The sequence below is a fragment of the Oryzias latipes genome, chromosome 19, assembly GCF_053564925.1.
Source record: "Oryzias latipes strain Hd-rR chromosome 19, Olatipes_Hd-rR_3.1".
Classification (NCBI taxonomy): domain Eukaryota; kingdom Metazoa; phylum Chordata; class Actinopteri; order Beloniformes; family Adrianichthyidae; genus Oryzias; species Oryzias latipes.
Window position 1 is genome coordinate 11,419,929 of NC_136255.1, and position 22,555 is coordinate 11,442,483.

The 22,555-nt window shown below is 42.8% G+C and overlaps 2 long non-coding RNA genes across 2 annotated transcripts; both read left to right on the top strand.

Moving 5' to 3' along the window:
- Positions 1–820: 820 nt before the first annotated feature.
- Positions 821–2,839, top strand: LOC144988040 (uncharacterized). Its single transcript, XR_013651780.1, has 4 exons — positions 821–1,009; positions 1,276–1,911; positions 1,986–2,116; positions 2,291–2,839. It is a non-coding gene; the product is annotated as an uncharacterized LOC144988040 (long non-coding RNA).
- Positions 2,840–15,214: 12,375 nt separating this feature from the next.
- Positions 15,215–15,616, top strand: LOC144987792 (uncharacterized). The gene is made up of 2 exons (XR_013651458.1): positions 15,215–15,351; positions 15,430–15,616. It is a non-coding gene; the product is annotated as an uncharacterized LOC144987792 (long non-coding RNA).
- The last annotated feature ends 6,939 nt before the right edge of the window (positions 15,617–22,555 follow it).

The window sequence follows — 22,555 nt, forward strand, 5'->3', positions numbered from 1 at the left end:
CCTTTGAACTTCATTTAATTTAAAGAGGAAGGAGCAAATGCTGTAAGTAGTTTCAGAAAATGATCACCAGATGTCGCCCTCTACTCTTTTTATGGTTTTGACTGAAAGTTTTGGATGTCACCACAGAGGAAGAATAGACTGACTTTTATGCAGAACCATAAACAAATGCAAATAAAGCTCAACAACTACAACAACAATAATGATAGGAAAAGTGTTTTTTTATAAACTTGACAGGGCACAATTGACACTTTGTGATTTAGATTCTGCCATAGATTACAGAACAGTGTACCAAAATTAATGAAAGAATATGTGTAATAATGCAAAAATGTTCTAAATGTAAAAAACTGATGAAACTATAAACCAAAGTGTTATTTCAAGTTTTCAAACAAATAGAAAAGTGCAGAGAAGACTATAAAGACTAAAAGGATGGATAATATTGCCAAGCTGTTCTATGATTAACTGTTCACAAATGGTATGACTCGGGAGATACCAACTGGACAGATATGACTGCTTTTGTGGTATCTTGAATTTGAGAAGATTGTTTCAATATTGTACTTTAATTTAGTTGCCAGCAGAGGGCAGACCTGCAAGTTTAGTTGAGTTGTGGCATTGTGTGTTAAACAAGAGGAAGTCGGGACAGACATGGGCTGTGTCCGAATTACCGCCCTAACCCCTATATAGTGCACTATTTAGTGCGGTCGCCATTTTGTAGTGCTGTCCGAATCTGAGCTGTGTCCGAATTACCGCTCTAACCCCTATATAGTGCACTATTTAGTGCGGTCGCCATTTTGTAGTGCTGTCCGAATCTACAGTTCAAAAATCATGTGCACTAGAAATTTCCCAGAATTCTCTACGAAAAACCAGTGTGGATCGATGCTCACTCCATCGGCGAATATTGCCCAGAATGCACTGCGTTCATACCAGAATGCATTGCGTGTGACCCACAATACACTGCGTTTGAATTATTCGAAGATGGCGGACGGTTGCGCGAGAAAGAGGACTTAAAAATGTAAGTATATTTGAAAGTATCAAGTATCTGTTGTAAAATATATTTGTAAATACGTAAGATGATGTGTTTAATATGTTACATTCCTCAATCGACTATCTACATTGTTTTGAAGCTCATCAATTTCGGTAATGCTAAAGCTAACGCCAGCGCGAATTAGCGCCGAATGCTAAAAAACAAACGCTGTTGATATTACATAAAAAAATGAGTGAGTTCTAACCGTAGTAATAAGTTATTAACACATTTATTAAATGTGTTTATATATGTAGGGACTGACGAGGATAAGGAAAATCTGATCCATCTGTGGATGGAGAAAGATAGCCTGTTATCAGGCAAGCTCTTACCGGATGGGAGTAAGAGACACTTAATCAGATTTGTATTAAGTTATCATTAAACTGTAATCGTTGTCATGTCGGGGTAAAGGTTGTTGTTGAAAGAGGAGAGGAGGAAAGAGCACGAAGGGACAAAGAGTGACAGGATAGTCTGTTAAGCTTACCTGAGTTTAAAATATTGTTCACAAAATGTAACGCCGTCGTTGTTTTTGCAATTTGTTTAATAAATGCAGGAACAAAAATGAATTATTTACATGTATTATTTAAATCTGAGCCATTTTTAACAATCTCAAAAGAATTTTCATATAAATATCAAATGTACATATTTACATTTTCGTTTTATATGTTAACATTTATTTTTATACATCTTAACAATAATCCTGGTCTTCTAGAGTCATGTGTGTCACAGTTGGAGCTGAAAGAAAAGCAGAGATTTGTCCTCGCAGACGGACGCCACTTTACCCGTCCTACTGGTTCCTGGTGTGGCTCAACATCTGTGGCTCCAAGCAGTCCCCATCGCTGATGCACAGATTGTGCAGAACTGAACTGCAGGCAATGATTTTCATTGCAAAGGTTGGTTTTACTTCCAGTGCCCCCAGAAATATTGCTCTCCTCCTCATCTGCCAAATGCTCTCTCTCCACCACAGAGCGTGCCTTGGCGTGGTGCTGGTTGTAACGGGCCTGAACCGCATTCCTCATGGGTTCCCTGTAGGGTGTCAGCAGCGTGATGGGATGAGCAATGCAGGGATACCCACCATCACCCAAAAGGATCCTTCAGGTGGGTAATGTTTTATTTACATAAATTGGGCTTTTACGTAGAACCTGTGAACTGTGGACTGATCCTTGATTCCCAACAAAAATATCTCTAAATTTGGCATTAGTCACGTACAGCCTGCAGTTGAATGGAATAAAAAAGCTTCCTGTTAAAATAACAAGCTGCATTTTCTTTTAGGGCCTTTATTCTTCAGTGGTAGCCATCAATGCTCCCTACGACCTTTTGGAAGGTGGAAGACTCAGCGAGCTGCTAAAAAACCTGAGGTGACTAATGGCAGTTCATTCCCACTGGATGCTGGGTGACCCTGCTCATCAGCTGGAGGATGCGCTCTGCCGTCCTGTGGACAACGTCGCTCACAGTGGACCCCCCCCCAGAGTGTGAGGAACCCGAAGCTGCTCAACCAGATGCTCAATGGTCAACCGATCTGCGGGTCTGCCGGTCTGGTCTTGTGTCGGACTGACCGTCAGCGTGAAGGGCCACGACAGACACCTTTATGTTGGCAAAGCAGTAGAGACATGGAAGAAAAATAATTATTTCATTGAGAAAATTAAATCTGATTTTTTTTGAATGTTTCATTTTATTCTGATGTCTTACATTTTAGTTTATGACGTATTTATAAATGCTGGAAAATCTCGTGGGTTTTTTTTGGCTGGGTTTTTGGATTTTTATATAAATATTTAAAAATTAAAGTATTTTTGTTTAAAACAAGTTATAGGGTTTGACTCTGAATAAAAAATACTAAACTTTTATCTCACAAGTGTTTCGTGTAGTTAGGCTATACAGTTCATAGTCCAGTGTTGAAAAAGAATGTTAAACTCTTAACCAGCAGACTGTGTAACCTTGAGCACAATTAGTAACAATTGCTTAAATTGAACTAATAAAAAACTTTAAGTTTAACTCACAAGTTGTTCATGTCTGGTCAGGGGCACCCAGAGGAAATCTTCTGAGACGTCTGCTTCTCCTTGCCGCCCTGTGATGCTGCATATCTGCTCGTTTTTGGTTTGATGCCATGAAAAACGGTTGAATTATTGCCAGGAACATGGACAGATTCAGATATAAAGCTATTTTCAGTAAGGTACAAGAGAAAACTACGGAAAAAAATGCCTCCTCGCAAGAGCCCGTAAATCGTTCAGCGGCACAAAAATAAATATTGCCATGGACTAATGACTTGAGGGTTTATTTATCAACTAATACATAAAATCTACACCAATGTGTTTGTAATTTTATTATTTATAAATCAGCCACGTTTTTTTTAATGATCAGAACACAGCAGATTCATAAATAGTCTTCATAAAATGTTCATATTTATTGTATTTTTACTTTGACAAATGGGTGTCATTCTCCGCGTTAAATAGAAGTAGTTCCCCTCCAGACCAGGTGGTGGCGGTAATGCGCCACTTTGTTTTCGTGCCAAGCGCAGTTTGAAAACACTCGAAAGAGAAAACTAGTGAGCACGCTTTGAAAATTCAGAGAACTATATAGAGAACTATATAGTGCCGCACTATATAGGGTTTTAGTAGTTAGGGGTTAGGGCAGTAATTCGGACACAGCCATGATGTCAGGCTGCACAGAGAGGTTCTGTTATGCAAATTAAAACTGTTGCACCCAATGAGTTATATCACTAGAGGAGACATCACGTGGTTCCTCATGGGAGGAGAGCACCGCCATCTTGGTGAGGTCAAGTTACTGCTGCAGTGAATGCATTTGAACACATTTTTTGCATAATACCAGTTCATTGTTTGTGTTTCAACTGCCAAAATCAGAGAACTGAGTCCATGAAGGAGGAAGTATATCATTTCACAGATAAGTATTATAATTTTTTTCTTTTAATGCTGCAAGGGCTTTATTAATAGAACACATGTTGACATGCATGATGCTGCAGGGCTATTATCAACATGCTGCATGATGTACGGAGAATTTGCTGTCAACATAAATGTACATTTTATTTTGCTAAACCTGTATACAGCATACTAGGCTATTATAGTAATATAGATTTATACATTTCTGACTCAGTGACTGAACTTTTCACTATTCAGACTTAAGGAAAAAGTGGATCTTAGCAATAAAAAGAGCTAACCCAGATGGATCACTGTGGTACCAACTAGTAATACAGTCTGACTGTTCAAAACATTTTGTGGAAACACATTTTGATGAGAGGCCAGACTGTTTGCTTGAAACCCGACACCATAACATCTGTGTTACACAAATTGATCACTCACATGAATCAGTATAAATCTATTATTTTTCTTTGTTGTTGTTATTTTAGGGTAAATCTATTGTTCACTTTTGGACTTCTTTTGAATATTTATTTTATTATTATTATTATTATTATTGTTATTGTTAATAATAATATTAATAGACTTATATTTTATTGGCTGCACGGTGGCGCAGTGGTTAGCGCTCTTGCTTCACAGCAAGAAGGCCCCCGGTTCAAGTCCCGGCTGGGGGACATGAAAAACAACATCAATGGGGGACCTTTCTGTGTGGAGTTTGCATGTTCTCCCCGTGCATGCGTGGGTTTTCTCCGGGATCTCCGGCTTCCTCCCACCGTCCAAAAACATGCTACATAGGTTGATTGGCAACTCTAAATTGTCCATAGGTGTGAGTGTGAGAGTGAATGGATGTGTGATTGAGGATATTCCACCCTGCGACAGACTGGCGACCAGTCCAGGGTATCCCTTACCTTCGCCCAAGTGGCCGGGATAGGCTCCGGCAACCCCGTGACCCCGAAAGGGAATAAACGGTTAAGAAGATGAATGAATGACTTATATTTTATTATTTATTGACTTATTATGTATGTATTGCTATTATTTATTGTTTGTATTGACTTACTATTGATTTATTATTATTAGGGCCCGAGCACGGAGTGCAAGGACCCTATTGTAATTCGAATGTTTATTATTATTATTATTATTATTATTATTCTACCGGAAGAGTCGCCTTTTTGAGGCCTTTAACATACCCCAAAACTCACCAAATTTAGCACACACATCAGGAGTCGCGAAAAATTTCGTATTTTATAGGAGATTGGCATGGGCGCAGAAAAACCGCTTGATAGCGCCACCTACAGTGACTTTTGTCCCGACGCCCCGCATACGCTTTAACGTACAAGCTTGATTTTTACAGGGCATGTTCTTCAGATGGAGACCTACAAAAAAGTCTGAAAGGACCCACCTGTCACTCGCACAGGAAGTCTGATATATTGAGGTCAATATGTCATTTTTGCTTCATTTTGGACATTTGCAGGCCTCGCTCTAGAGCGAACTCCTCCTAGAGATTTGTGAATAATGACTCCAAACTTTGGTTTTGTAAACTAAACACATGTCCGATGTTAAATTGCGAAGCTTTTACGTTTTTACGGTTGTTTGTGACCGTGGCGGCGCGTCGAAAATGGAGGTCATTTTGAAAACACGCCATGAAAAGAAAAATGGCCATTACTCAGCCATGCAAAATCCAATATGATCCAAAGTTGATATGCATGATTGTAGTCTGACTTTGAACACATCTGCAGTGGAAGAATCTGGAATAGGTGTAGCGCCACCTGCTGGTAAAAGGAAATGACATGTTTTACTTGGAGCATCACTGCTCCAAGTAGGATGAGCCGACACACCTCAAAATGATGTCCACCTGTTGAAAAGCCATTGATGTTTACTCTGATAAAAAGCCATAACTTTCAATGCGGGGGTGTGGTCGTGACAGAGCGGCGAAGTTGGGCGTCTCGCCATGCACACAAAAGTTGCTCTCACGTGCACATTCCTTGTCCAATCTCACTGAAATTCAATAGAGGTGATGAGGCTTCCATTCTGAACCCATGGATATGACAATCTTGGACGAGCTCCATAGCGCCACCTAGATATTGACAAATACATTTTATGTCACATTCTGACCTATCTTTTCTCTGTGCTTTGTCCGACATTCATAAAATTACAACAGGAGATACTCATAAGGGTCTTCTCTCATCGTCTAAAGTTTCATGGGTGTACACCTGACGGTGCCTGCGCAAGCCACCACCAAACAGGAAGTGGTTGATTGCGTTGCAGTCAGATAATTAAAAATTCATAAAAAATCAGCCGTTTGTATCACGAGGCTGAGATTTCAGAATGAGAGGCCTCTTACATATATCCAACTTAGATACACAGCACTTGCATGGGTGAACAAGAAACGGCTCAATAGCGCCACCTACCATGTTTGTTTTTGAGAGCCCCGCCATGTTCTTTAACATACAAGCTTGATATTTACAGGACATGTTCATCAGATGGAAACCTACAAAAAAGTCTCTTGGGACCAAGCTGTCAGTCGCACAGGAAGTCTGCTATATTGATGTCAATATGTCAGTTTTGCTGTATTTTGGTCATTTGCAGGCCTCGTTCTGGAACGAACTCCTCCTAGAGATTTTTGAACAATGACTCCAAACTTTGGTTTTGTAAACTAAACACATGTCCGATCTTAAATTGCGAAGCTTTTAAGTTTTTACGGTTGTTTGTGACCGTGGCGGCGCGTCAAAATTTGAGGTCGTTTCGAAATCACGCCATGAAAAGAAAAATGGCCATTACTCAGCCATAAATAATCTAATCTGATCCAAATTTGTTGTGCATTATTGTAGTCTGACTTTGAACACATCTGCAGTGGAAAAATCCGAAACAGGTGTAGCGCCACCTGTTGGCAACAGGAAATGACATGTTTTACTTGGAGCATCACTGCTCCAAGTAGGATGAGCAAACACACCTCAAAATGACGTCCACCTGTTGAAAAACCATTGAAGTTTACTCTGATGAAAAACAAATCTTTCAACGCGGGGGTGTGGTCGTGACAGAGCGGCGAAGTTGGGTATCTCGCCATGCACAAATGTTGCTCTCACGTTCACATTCCTTGTCTGATCTCACTGAAATTAAATAGATTTGATGAAACTTCCATTCTGAACCCATGGATATGACAATTTTGGACGAGCTATATATGTTCATAAATGATCATGAAGCATGATCATATAATCAAGCTTCATAGGAAATCAGCCGTTTGTCTCAGGAAGCTGAGATTTCAGAATTAGATGCGTCTTACAAAGCTCCACGTTTGAAAAGCAGCACTATACGTACGAGAAACATTTAACCACCTTAATCACCCTATTGTGCTGAAAGCAAATTTTTGGACATTTTGACTCAAGCAAATATTTTTATCATAACATCTGTTTAGTTTATCAGCACCAAAATAAAAAATATTTACATTTATAAAATGAACTGGTCAACTCTAGGATTTTATTTATTCAATCTTACATCCTCAAGCTTTTCATCAGTCTCCCCTGCTGCAGGAGTGGAGTTAGCCCCCCCCCCCCCCCCCCCCCCGGCTGTGTGCTCACATGTAAATTAGCCAGGAGTGGCAGACAGAAAGTAGAACAGTTAGAAAGCCTAGTTCAACACTAAAATACAGCAATTTCCTTTGTTTTGTTTGTCTTTTATACATCCTTAGCACTAATCATTGCTTTTTTATTCATCCAAAATACAATTAACTTTATATTTTATCTTTTTTTTTTTTCACAAACAAAATATATGAATGTGCTCCAAAACAAAACCCAGTCTCAGTACACTCCTACAGATGTAACATCAGACAGTAAATGTCTCTTTTATGCTTTTTTAATCAATGCTGCAACTTCTTTTCATTTCCTTTCAATACATCCAAAGAAATTAAACTACAACGACAACAAACACAACATATAGCAAATGTCTCTAAGAAGATTGTGTATATACATTATGTACCACCTTTAAACACCAAATAAATAACAAATCTTTCTAATACAATCACAAAAAATGGAACAAAAAATGTAAAACCCAAATTAGAAATTGCAATTTTAAAAAGATACATTTTTCAGCAGCTTTTCAAAATCAATCACATATTTTACTCTTCTGTGGATGAAACAAAGAAGTCCAGAGCAATGTAGCCACTTCTCCAAAGTCTCTGTCACCTTCAGTTTTACACAAAGTCTGTGAAAATCCACCATACATTGGTCACATGTATTCAGAGACCTGCTAAAAGTCCACAATTGTAAAAGCTCTTATATAGACAACTGTTTGTTTGCTTGGAGCTCTAAATATAAAAAAATGCTTTTCTATCACCTAGACACAGATGGAGAACCATATCAACTGGATTAGTAACAGGGAAACATGTTTAGGTTTAAACTTACATCAATAGACAACATGAAGCTGTTCATCACATTTTTGACCTAAACATGTAAACACATCCTTGGCTCTGCGGTTAGGAAATGGTACTTGGGAATCTCTTCATACCAGGAGCCAGCCTGAACATTGGAACATCACCACAGTGCCCATCCAGACTGGGACAGCAACGGGGTCCACTTCACAGCCGTGAGGCTGCTGTGTTTAACTCCAGCTGTCCCAGCAAGGGAGACAACTGCAGCAACATCCACTGACCAAGCTGGAAAGCCCTGGCAGAAAAGATCCCCACAAGAAAAACACTGGCTCAGGCAGGCTGGTCAATAAAAAAATATAGTTTTACCAATGTCTTGCAGCTCGCAGATCAAGTGGTTTAGTTTTCCAGTAATGTCAGTCAAGAATACAAGTTCAGATTCACCATATTCAGCAGATATCTCCACCAATAGCTCCTTAAAAATCCTGTTCTGTTTTGCTTTGCAGCTGAGGTTTTTTATGATTTTCACAATAGGAGTCATTATATGTCCAGAGCCAATCACTTCTGCACATAAGGCCTACTGGTGAAAGAAGCAGCAGTAATGCAGACATTTTGGAAAGTCTTGGTCAGCTTTACAGTGAGTGATGAAACCTGTTTGTCGGTCAATCATAGCAGGAGCCCTGTCTGCAGGTATGGCTACCAGCTTTTCTAATGGTACCTTTTTCTGCACAAAAACTCCTTCACCGTGTTATACATTTCAACTCCTCTTGTAGTTGTCTGTTAGGGCAGATGTGTCAGGAATTCTTCTCTTGTGGAAACCAAAAGCTATGCTGAACTGTTGCCGTCCACAGACTCATCACACTGGACGTTAAACCACCTGCACTTTGTAAGATCCCGGTCCAGCTAATTGGCCAAGTTATCAGACATAGCTGACACTCATCTAGACATTGTAGTGAAAATTGAATGAGTTCTATTGTTCTCATCCTTAGGGACAGTGATAGCAATTATCATCATTGCTTGTTTCTTAATCTGATAAAAACCTTCTTCTACTTGATGAGAAAATGAGCAGGTCTAAACGAGGCTTAGATTTAAAAAAATTTTTCATGCTATATGCAAAAGTCTTTGTCCTTTAAGGCAACAGATTATAGTCCCCCCCCCCCCCCCCCACAGGCTGCTGTCATATTAACATTAGCTTGGAGCTCCAGAATGGACAAGAAAAAACGACGAGAATGGCTCGAGCAGGGCATTGCTCACGGGGCGGTCGCTCGTGCCAGGCGGTGGCACGTGCTCGGGCCCGCTAAATGCTACTTGTAGCTTTAATTATTATTATTATTATTGACTTATTGTTGGGTTTTTCTAAATAATTTAAATTACATGTCAAAGAGGTCTAAAACTCCCAAATGTTTACAAATAATTTTTTTAAAATTCTTTGTAATAATTTTTTTATTTGTAAGAAGTCCTGCAACAATGCCTTTTCATTAAAGTTTGAGCTTTTAAGGCTGACTGTTTCTCTTCTTTAACAACAACAAATTATGTATCTATATATATATATTATATATATAAATATAATATATTTACATATATGTATAAATATATATAAATTGTAAAAACATATATAGTATATAAAAGCTACTTAGACACCACTAAAAGCAATAGAAATCATTGTCATGTGGGCGTCGTCGACCTCACCAAGATGGCGTCACGCTCCGCCACCGTCGGCCAGGCTTCTAAAGCGGGCGTGTCTCCTCTAGTGATATAACTCATTGGTTGCACCTACTTCAATGTTTGGGACCTTCATTTTTGTATCAAGATGCAACATCTTTTTGGCGACGAGGATTTTTAAGGAGGAGAAAGGCCCATAGACCTCCGATGAAAAAAAGAGAAAAAGAAGAAAGAAGCAGCAGAAAGGTACATGGCTAACAAGTGGTTAGCCTCCCACAGAGAAGGGAAGCAAGGCAACAATTGGCACGCTAGCAGCATTTGATCCGAAGACTCAAACCTGGGATGAGTATACAGAAATACTTGAGCAGTTTTTTGCGGCCAATGAAATAGACAATGAAGACAGACAAAAGGCAATATTGATAAGTGTAGTGGGAGCACTGACCTACAGTTTAATGTGCAACCTCCACAGCCCAGACAAGCCAAAAGACAAGTCCTTCAATGAGCTTGTATTATTGATGAAGGACCATTATGACCCAAAACCAAGCGAAATCGTACGGATATAAGTTTGATCCTCGTAACCGGAAGCCAAATGAAACAGTTATGGATTATGTAGCTGAGCTGCGTCGTTTGGCCCAGGACTGCAACTATGGGAACACTCTGCAACAAAGACAGAGCTTCTTGTTATGTGGGATTAACGATGACAGGATTCAGAGGCGTCTCCTGGCCGAAACAGATCTCACTTTTGAAAAGGCTCTGGGAATTGCAGTATCACACGAGACGGCAATTAAAAATGCAAATATCATGTTTGTGGCAAAGTGGGTCATATAGCAAGAGCTTGTAGAAGCAAAGTTAAAAGCAACCGGGACAAACATGAGCATAAACATCACAAGAGAGAAAATAAACGCAGATCACGTTATCATTCTCATAAAGTATATGACACAGAAAATGAAAAGAAAAGTGAGGATGATGACCATGACCATTTCGCATTGAACTGCATCAATGCAGTAGTAGACCAAATCTAAAAGGCAAAGTGTACAAGGTAGGACGTCAGGCTGGAGGGGACCTCAGAAAAGTTGCGCCCTACACTGTAAATTTGAAATTGAATGGACAGGATGTCAACTATGAACGTGACACCGGATGTTGCTTAACCGTCATGAGTGAAGCCACATTTAAAGACACATGGAAAAACACAAAACTTCCCAGTCTGAATCAGGCCAAAATCAAAATGGAAACCTATACAGGGGATCCTGTGCAGGTGATTGGTACCACAAAAGTAACTGTACAGTACCAACAGCAGACATTGAAACTGCCCCTGATTGTTGTCAAAGGGGAAGGGCCCAGCTTGTTAGGTTGAGCCTGGTTGGAGGAGATAAATCTGGATTGGAGAGAAATAAAAAACAGATGCAAAGCTGAAAGAGTGCACAAGGTTAAAGCAAATGAAAACACACTACAGCAAGTTTTAAATGGTAAATGGCGTATACTTATATAAGGCTTTCTACCTTCTTACGAAGGCCCAAAGCGCTTTACAGTTACAGTCACATTCACCCATGCACACACACATTCACACACTGATGGCGGCTCTGCTGCCGAACACTGGTTAAACAAACGTGAAAATGGGTTCAAAGAGGAGTTGGGCACCCTGAGAGGCACAAAAGCTACCATCCGGGTAAAATTAGATGCCTCTCCCCGTTTCTTCCGCCCGCGTTGTGTTCCTTTTGCCATGCGAGCAAAAGTTGATGAAGAAATAGACCGCCTGTTAAAAGAAAATATTATCTCTCCAGTCAAATATGCTGAATGGGTAGCGCTGGTGGTACCCATTCTTAAGCCTACAGGGACTGTAAGACTTTGTGGAGATTATAAGTTGACTGTAAAACAGTGGGTTCATTGGAGCAGTATCCTATTCCAAAAGTGGAGGATCTGTTCACTGCGCTTTCAGGAGGAAAAAACAGTTTTCTAAGCTATACATGAGCCATGTTTACCAACAAATACTGCTGGATGAAGAATCAAAGAAATATGTGACGGTGAACACCCACAGAGGACTGTTCACGTACAACAGACTGCCATTTGGAGTAGCATCAGCACCAGCCATATTCCAGAGGACGATGGAAAACCTTTTGAAAGGTATACCCTTGTTGGTTGTCTACTTAGATAACATCTTGGTGAGTGGCAAGGATGAGGCAGACCACCTAAAAAACTTATCTGAGGTGCTGGGCAGGCTGGAGGAAGCAGGGCTGCGGGTGAAAAGAAGTAAGTACGAGTTTATGCAAAAAGAGGTGGAATATTTGGGGCATAAAGTTGATGCACAAGGGCTCCACCCAGTGCAAAAGAAAGTGGAAGCCATCTTAAATGCTCCGGCCCCCACCAATGTAACTGAACTTAAATCATACTTGTGTTTGTTAAACTATTATAACAAATTTCTCCCAAACTTGGCAACCCTGTTGCCCCCCCTTCATGAACTCTTGAGGCAAAATGTAAAGTGGTTATGGCAACAGAGGCATGTTGAAGCATTTGAAAAGTCAAAAAGGTTACTGAACTCCGCTGATGTGTTAATCCACTATTCAGCTGATAAAGAGTTAGTTTTGTCATGTGATGCATCACCTTATGGTGTTGGAGCTGTGTTGTCACACAGAATGGAGGATGGCAGTGAGAAACCACTACGCTTCATGTCACGCATTCTCTCACCCGCTGAAAAGAGATATTCACAGTTGGACAAAGAAGCATTAGCCGTAATATTTGGTCTGAAGAAGTTCCATAAATATTTGTATGGCAGAGTTTTCACGATCTATACAGATCATAAGCCACTGATTTCTCTTTTTAACATGAAGAAGCTAAAGCCATATCAACAAAGGAAAATGGAGCTAAGTGTGAGGGATGGATGTGTGATCTGGGGAGCTAGAGTGGTGATTCCAACCAAAGGCAGAGACAAAATCCATAAGCTCCTGCATCAGACTCACACAGGCATGTCAAAGATGAAAGGCCTAGCAAGGTCATATCTTTGGTGGCCGGGTATGGATGAAAGCATCGAAAAGGAGGTGCAGTTATGTGAAGAATGTCAAAAACACCACAAATCGCCACCCGCTGCACCATTACACCCCTGGGAATGGCCAGAAACACCCTGGTCCAGAATCCATGTGGACTATGCAGGACCTAGGTGAGATGTTTTTGTTGGTGGTAGATGCTCATTCAAAGTGGATGGACATTTATCTGGTGAAATGAGCTACTTCACAAATCACCATTGAAAAACTGAGACAGAGTTTCAGTGTGTTTGGTCTTCCAAAGATGTTGGTATCAGACAATGGGACATGTTTCACAAGTGCAGAATTTGAGACATTCATGAAACAAAATGGAATTGACCATGTAAGATCTGCACTTTTCCACCCATCCTCAAACGGTCTAGCTGAAAGAGCAGTACAGACTTTTAAGGAGGGGATAAAGAAGATAAAAGGTGACACCCTACAAACAAAACTGTCAAAATTTCTGTTCAGTTATCGAATTACACCGCATGCAACAACAGGTTTGTCCCCAGCAGAACTGATGATGTCACGGAGACTTCGATCAGCTTTTGACCTGCTCATGCCGGATGTAAAAACAAGAGTTCAGAAAAAACAACTGAAACAGACAGACCAACATTACACAAAGAAATCATTGAGGAGTTTTGGATCAGGAGACAAGGTGTTCATCCGAAGCTATTCCTATGGTCCAAAATGGATACTAGCAGTGGTGTTGGACTTATGAGGTCCAGTGTCGTACAACGTCAGCATCGGTCGAACGATGAAGAGGCATGTGGATCAAGTCCGAGCTAGACTGCAAGACACTGTTCCAGGGGAATCGGATGCAGACTGTGGAGCTGTGGAGATGTGCGAAGATGGGGAAACTGTTGCAGTTGATGACGCACCTTTATGTGTGGATTCTACAACCCAACTGTCATCAGATGAGTCACGTGACCCAACACCAGTGACTCCCCCTAGAGTTCCTCCTGAGTCACCAGTTGCGACGCTCACAAAGGGAGAGACATTTACCAGGACATCTCAAGGATTTTGTTATATGAGTGAGATCTTTCCAGGAATAGAGCAACAACGAGCTCTGGATCTCACGAGAAGGATGTACCTTCTCAGTTAGTACAAAAAAAAAGAAAAAAAGAAAATGTTTTGTGTAATGTTATTCTGTCGAAAGTCAATTTGCATGTTTTATTGGAGCAGCCTCTAGGTTGGAAAGTTAGTTAACATGTTAAAGGGGAGGGGATGTGGTATCTTGAATTTGAGAAGATTGTTTCAATATTGTACTTTAATTTAGTGGCCAGCAGAGGGCAGACCTGCAAGTTTAGTTGAGTTGTGGCTTTGTGTGTTAAACAAGAGGAAGTCGGGACAGACATGATGTCAGGCTGCACAGAGAGGTTCTGTTATGCAAATTAAAAGTGTTGCACCCACTTCAATGTTTGGGACTTTCATTTTTGTATCAATATGCTACAGCTTTGTAACTGTACCTGTTATTAGTGACCTGAAGGAGGCGCTGGTATAGTCTGCATGTAGGAGCAAGTTTTCTGTTTGGTTCTGTTAATAAAGAGAAGCCAGTGAATGGCTAAAGAGAGACGTGGCTGCCTGTCGTGATTTCTTCAGAATAATTCTGCTGCAGGTAGGCAAAAGGTATAAGTCTGCTATTAAGAATTAAACCTGCTAACATTAACTCATAAAAGTGCATTATAACAACTCTGGGAAACATAACTGGAAAGAAAATACAGTAAGTAAAATAATTAAAGTCTACAAATGTAAAAAAAAAATACTACATACATAAAAGAAATCCAAACATAAAAGCAATAAAATTAAATCTTCATGAATCATGTGGGCATATAAGGACAGGAAGCCAATGCAGAAACCATAAAATTGGTATGTAATGTTCCCTTTTTGAATAAAATGTGGCGTGGAGATTCGTTTTAGGTTCAGTATGCAGTTTTGTCCTCATGGAAGAATCAAGCTAAGAGTTTGCTGCACTGGAATTGCATAAATCTAAAAGAAGGATCTGGAGGGTATTTCAGAAAGCATGTTTACACTACCCTGACTTTAACCCTGAACTCTCGCGTAAGTGAGCCTGAACTTGCTTAATCTGTGTATGTCTGTCCCAAAACACCGGTTATGGGTTTACTTAATTAACTTCCTCTCGGTAACCCTGAGCTAATGCGCGTGCCCTGCAAACAAGGCATTTTCAATGGATCGCCGATTTCCAGAGTCACCATGGAACACATGGAGATAAAAGAGAGCGATATACTTCAGTAAGACAGAGTCAGAAGTTTCATTGACAGGATATGTGTCACGGTGCCTCGGTCTGCCCCGCCCCCTCAGCTCTGCTCCTGACTTCCTCCAGCTGTGACCACTTCATCTCATCAACCTGCCTACTCTTAAGGAGATCCAACCCATTCATCGACGCCAGTTCGTTAACTCCTAACGGTGACTACGCCTGGTCAGCCTGCTCAAGTCCCATGTCTCTGTCCTGCCTTGCTCTCATGTTCTGCCTCTCTGTCTCAGGATTTACCCAAACGAAGGTCACCTGTGTGGAAGTCTGCCGTCACTCATCTGCCATCCTGAACCGAGCTCGGAGTCCTCCAGCCGCGGTGTTCCCTCCAGCCTCGCCACGAGCCACGTCCGGATTCCCTCCTGTCAAAGGATTTATTCTCTTCAACTTTTCCTGTGATTAAACTCACTTACCAAGTTACTTACCCGACTGATCATTCTGAGTTCCAGCATCTGGGTCTGTCTCGCCTGAAAACCATGACAGAACGAACTGGTAAAAACCCAGACCCAGCTGACTCAGATGGTCTACGCTACGCCGTGAGCCAACAAGGAATCATCCTGGGACGCCAAGCTGACGCGCTATCCCAAATAGCATGGGCTCAACAGGAACTTTTTCGGCGCCTCGATGGTATGTCACAAACATTAACAGAAATCACCAGTCAAGCCTCCGCTTCTGCTCCTACAGTTCCGGCCGCGACTTCCGGCAACAACCCCTCTTCCGCCGCCGTCACGACTCCTGAAAATTTCCGTCTCCAACCGGAACCTTTCCAGGGCAACACGGAAGCATGCGGGGGCTTTCTCCTCCAGTGCCAGTTACTCTTCCAACAAGCTCCACGATACTACTACTCCGATCACAGTAAGATCACGCTAGTCATCAACTCTCTTCGCAGTAAAGCGCTACAATGGGCTCAGGCTTTCTTAGCCGCCAATCCTATATCATACTTACCTTTTGAACGATTCATTAATGAATTTAAGTTGGTGTTCGATCAGCCCCGTAAGCAAGACGAAGCAGCACGCAAGCTCCTTTCACTCCGACAACGAAACCGCTCCGTTAGTGAGCATATCATAGACTTCCGCATCCTGGCTGTGGAGGCTGGATGGTCGGATCCAGCTCTCCGTGGGGTCTTTTACCAGTCCCTCAACGAAGCTATCAAAGATCATCTATGTACCCAGCCGGAGGCTAACACTTTCGAGGAACTAGCGGCTGCCGCCTTACGCTCCGACATCAGGCTACAGGAACGTAACGGGAGTCGGAGTCATGTGACCAGGAAGACTACTACGCTAACCCCCCTCGTCACTCCCATGGACTGTAACACCACTCTTCGGTCTGATACTCCTCGCACCATCCCAGAAGAGCCTATGCAGATCGGGCATTCAAAAATCACCGCCGAGGAGCGGCTTAGACGTCGCAACGAAGGTGCGTGTTTCTATTGTGGAGAATTAGACCATCAGATTAATCAATGCTCCCGCCGTTTAAACTCCAGAACCCCCCGTTAAGAGACCGGTCGCGGGGGGATTGTCCCACTCATAATAATTTCTTGTTTGTTCCGGTCAAGTTATGCCACGAATCCCGAATTCTTGACTTTCAGGCGCTGGTCGATTCAGGCGCAGAACAGAATTTAATAGATCAGAGTATCGTTGAGCGCTTAGCGTTACCCACTGAACAACTCCCCTCTCCGGTCCATGCTGCTGGGTTGGGGGGACAGCATCTGTCCATTATTTCCCATCGCACCAAGCCGGTTATGCTTATTACCTCGGGGAATCACCGCGAGTTCATTCAATTCTTCGTCACTCGCACACCCCAGACTCCTGTCGTATTGGGATTCGCGTGGCTTAAACTCCATAATCCTCACCTCGATTGGTGCCGTTTTACCATCAGGGGGTGGAGTGATTTTTGCATGGGTCACTGTCTCCAATCGGCCTTATCCTCCGTTTCCACGCCCTCGAGCAGTGAACCCGAAATTATTGACCTTTCCAATATTCCGGACCTTTATCATGATTTAAAACCCGTGTTCAGTAAATCGAAGGCTTCTTCCTTACCACCGCACAGACCTTATGATTGTGCCATCAACCTTCTCGAGGGCGCCACCCTGCCCAAGGGAAGATTGTTGAACCTTTCGGGTCCCGAAAAGAAAGCTATGGAGCTTTACATTCAGGAAGCCCTAGCTCAGGGTCACATTCGTCCCTCCTCTTCCCCAGCCGGGGCCGGATTTTTCTTCGTCGAGAAGAAAGACAAATCACTCAGACCTTGTATAGATTACCGCGAACTTAACCAAATAACTATTAAAGATAAATATTCTCTCCCACTCATCAGCTCGGTCTTTGATTCCATTCAGGAGGCACGCATATTCTCTAAACTCGACCTTCGCAATGCCTACCACCTCGTGCGTATGAGAGAAGGCGACGAATGGAAAACTGCATTTAATACTCCGCTAGGTCATTTCGAATATCTTGTGATGCCGTTTGGGCTAACCAACGCTCCTGCCACTTTTCAACGCTTGGTCAACGACGTCCTCAGAGATTTTCTAAATCAGTTTGTATTCGTGTATCTAGACGACATTTTGATCTACTCCAAAGATCCCAAGAACCACCAGAACCATGTGCGCCTTGTCCTTCAGAGGTTAGCCGAAAACCAGTTGTTCGTAAAGGCCGAAAAATGCCAGTTCCACACTACCAGCATCCCTTTCCTCGGGTACATTTTTGAAGCTGGCAGTATTCGACCTGATCCTGCCAAGATCACCGCTGTTTCCCAATGGGAATTCCCCACGTCACGTAAAAAGCTTCAGCAATTCCTTGGCTTTGCCAATTTCTATCGCCGTTTTATTCGAAATTACAGTGCTATCGCCGCGCCTCTCACACGTCTCACATCCACTGCTATACCTTTTCTCTGGGACTCCACGGCTCAAGCCGCTTTCAGTAATCTTAAGAAACTGTTTGTATCAGCCCCCATCCTCATTCAACCAGATGTTTCCAGGCAATTTGTGGTGGAGGTTGACGCCTCCGACTCCGGGGTTGGAGCTGTCTTATCCCAACGTGAAGAAACATCCGGAAAGCTAAAACCGTGTGCTTTCTTCTCAAAGAAATTATCTCCGGCGGAACGCAACTATGATGTGGGCAATCGGGAGCTCCTGGCAATAAAACTGGCTCTCGAAGAGTGGCGTCATTGGCTGGAGGGAGCGGCTCAACCTTTCATAGTATGGACAGACCATAAAAATCTGGAATACCTGCGCTCTGCCAAACGGCTCAACTCCCGCCAAGCCCGCTGGTGTTTGTTTTTTGACCGCTTTAACTTCTCCATCACTTACAGACCCGGCAGTAGAAATATCAAACCGGACGCCCTCTCACGCCAATTCTGTGACACCGAACACTCCAAGACTACCACCAGCATTCTTCCTGAAACCTGCATCATCGGCAATCTCATCTGGGACATCGAAACCAAAGTTATTCAGGCGCAAGGTGAGGAACCCGATCACCCCACTCCTCCTAACGGCACTCTCTATGTCCCCGCATCTGTAAGGTCGGCAGTCATCACCTGGGCTCATACCTCTCGCATCGCCTGTCATGGAGGAGTCACTCGTACACTCCATCTAATACGAAGACGCTTGTTCTGGCCCTCCATGAATAAGGACGTCAGAGAATACATCGCCGCCTGCTCTACCTGCGCTCATTCTAAAACTTCCAACTCTCCACCTTCGGGGTTATTGCAGCCTCTGCCCACGCCGAACCGTCCCTGGTCCCACATCTCCATCGACTTCGTCACGGGCCTTCCCGTGTCTCAGTGTAACTCAGTCATTCTCACCGTAATCGACCGATTCTCCAAGTTTGTCCACTTTATTCCTCTCCCTCAGCTACCCACAGCCACCGAAACAGCAGAGGTCCTGGTAAATCACGTCTTCAGACACCACGGTATCCCTGCAGACATTGTGTCCGACCGCGGACCACAATTCATTTCTCAAGTCTGGAAGGCTTTCTGTTCTGCCTTAGGTGCCACCGTCAGCCTTACTTCTGGGTATCACCCCCAATCGAACGGACAAGCAGAACGGGCCAATCAGGAGCTGGAAGCTGCGCTCCGCTGCCTAGCCGCCCAGAACAACTCTGACTGGTCTAAATACTTGGTCTGGATCGAATACGCCCACAACACACATCCCTCCTCTGCCACGGGTCTGTCACCGTTTGAAGCATCTCTGGGTTATTTACCTCCTCTGTTTCCATCCCATGAACTAGATCTCACCGTTCCATCTGTCCAAGACCACCTTCAACGCTGCCAACTCATTTGGCGCCAGACTCAAGAGGCCCTCCGTCGCTCCAAGGAAGATAACTGCCGTACTGCCAACCGCCACAGGGTGGCAAGCCCCGACTACCAACCGGGCCAGAAAGTATGGTTATCTTCTAAAAATATTCCGATCCAGGCCACGTCCCGCAAGCTGGCTCCACGTTTTATTGGACCTTTCACCATAGATCGCATTATCAACCCCTCATGTGTCCGTCTTCACCTTCCGGCAGCCCTCAAAGTCCATCCGTCCTTTCACGTTTCTCAGATCAAGCCTGTTATGGACAGTGAATTGTGCCCGCCTTCCGCTTCCCCACCACCCGCCCGGCTCATCGACGGCGCTCCGGCGTTTACTGTCAGCCGTGTTTTGGATGTCCGGCGCCGGGGGCGCGGTTATCAGTTCTTGGTGGACTGGGAGGGTTATGGTCCTGAGGAACGATCTTGGATCTCCCGTTCCCTCATTTTGGACCATTCCCTCATTTCCGATTTCTACCGCGCCCACCCGGATCGTCGGCCTCGACCGCCCAGCGGCGGTCGTTAGGGGGGGGGTACTGTCACGGTGCCTCGGTCTGCCCCGCCCCCTCAGCTCTGCTCCTGACTTCCTCCAGCTGTGACCACTTCATCTCATCAACCTGCCTACTCTTAAGGAGATCCAACCCATTCATCGACGCCAGTTCGTTAACTCCTAACGGTGACTACGCCTGGTCAGCCTGCTCAAGTCCCATGTCTCTGTCCTGCCTTGCTCTCATGTTCTGCCTCTCTGTCTCAGGATTTACCCAAACGAAGGTCACCTGTGTGGAAGTCTGCCGTCACTCATCTGCCGTCCTGAACCGAGCTCGGAGTCCTCCAGCCGCGGTGTTCCCTCCAGCCTCGCCACGAGCCACGTCCGGATTCCCTCCTGTCAAAGGATTTATTCTCTTCAACTTTTCCTGTGATTAAACTCACTTACCAAGTTACTTACCCGACTGATCATTCTGAGTTCCAGCATCTGGGTCTGTCTCGCCTGAAAACCATGACAATATGAAGAGTATAAGCCCATTACAACAACAAAAAAGTAATAGAGCTGCATCAGCAAAAGAAAGAGGTTCTGCTCGGCAAAAAATAATGGACAAAGTAAACACATTAGTTTCTATGTCATTTCCATTTTGATGCAAAATACTTTTGGGAATATTAAATAATAATAAAGGATTAGATTTATCTGCGCTTTTCCAAACGCTTAAAGCGCTTACAATGTGTCCATTATTCTTTCACTCCTCATGTATACTTGGTGATGGTAGAGGCGTGCCTACGGTCCTTCTGAGCATCACTGGGACATTCATACGCATTCACACACCAGTGGAGCCACACTGGAGGCAGGGAGGGTGAAGTGCCTTGCCCAAAGACACAACGACAGTTGACTGGGGGAGCAGGGATCGAAACCGCCAAACCTTGGATCATTGGACAACCTGCTCAACTTCCTGAGCCACTGCCACCCAAATGAATTACTTCAATTGGTAACAAGTAATTGAGTTAAGTTTATTCAACCTAATTTCTTATGTCTATCCAAATCAATAATTGTTTATATATCTCAAATGTACATATTTATCTAACAAAGTGTCATATTATTCCATTTCAATTTAATGTTCTTTCCTCATATTGTATTTTTTAAACTCTAATTTATTGAGGCCGCAGACATTGTCATTTTCATAATATTACAGAAAATAATAATGTGGAATTGATCTATGAAGCATGTGTTGGAATTCTCAAGACTTCGACTTTTAATTAAGATTTTACATTAACTGTACAGGGGTGCTAAATAACCTCATCATCCTCTTCCTCCCTCTCACTCATGGTGCAGAAAGAAATAAAAGCAACAGGATAAAATAACTAGGTAAAACAGAGTAAAACAGCATACATCTAAACTACTGAACTAAAAAAACAGATTTATCTTAACCAAAGCAAATAACTGAGTTAGATCAATGTAAAAAAGTTTATCTTTACAACATCGATACTTGATTTCATCACCCTCTCACAGCGGAAAAAAGTATTATCTGAGGTTCTTCGTCCACTAAATAATCTTCAAATGGACACGCCATGCTCCTTCACCTCTCTGAAAACAAACTAACCTTCAATTAAACCTGCTCCAGACCAGGTTATGTTCAAAGCATGAATTGCTATGGCAACTTAATATACCCTGAAACATACCTCCGTTTTTGGAACCGTTTTTTATCCGCTTCCTTACCCTCAAACTTACCAGGTAACTCACATAACCAGTTTTCTGGAACAGGGCCCTGATGTCAAATTTTAAGAACCTAGGATGATTAAGACATTATTCTGTATAGAAGGGGTTCCAGGAAAGACACGTCTGCTGTTCTAACATCCGGGCAGACATGTATGACAGGCACAAGTGCATGATGACGCTGACATATTGTATAATGTAAATGGCGTTAAGAGACATGTGTCATCAGCATACAAGTAGCAAAGGGTGGAGCTCAGAAATGAGTTATCGGCAAAGAACACAAGGGGGTGAGAACAATACCCTGGGGAACACTGGTGAGAGTCAGATTCATCCCCTGCTATAGTACTTTAAAATTTTGCCCAGATGCATTGTTAAAAGCTATGCCACAAAGTGTGGAATGGAGAATGTGGTTGTTGAAGGAGTGTATTGCCCTTTACCTGCGAATAGACGTCAAGGGTAAATATTTAAAACAAGCCTGGGTAACACTGAGGAGGTTGTTTAGTGGCAGAAAAAAATAAAACTTGCTAAAATGATAAGGCAAGGGTAGATTTCTTGCTTTTTTGAATCTCCAGGGTCAGTGAAAGTCCAAACCAAGGGGCCATCATTTTTGATAAATCTCACCCAGAAAATCAGCTTGTTTTCGTGACAGGTTTTGACTGAAAACTTATAGATATCAGACTCAAAGTTCAATTGTCAGAAATAAATAAGATGTCAATATAACAATTAAAGCTGCAAGTTGAACAACCCTCGCCATTCACCGAAGCCAGCTGCACCCTCCCTGGCCTCACCAACTTCCCCTCGCCCTGCTTTCACTCTGCCAAAAATGTTATTGAAATATTTGACATTTCCTCTTGCAGGTTCAGAACAAAGTT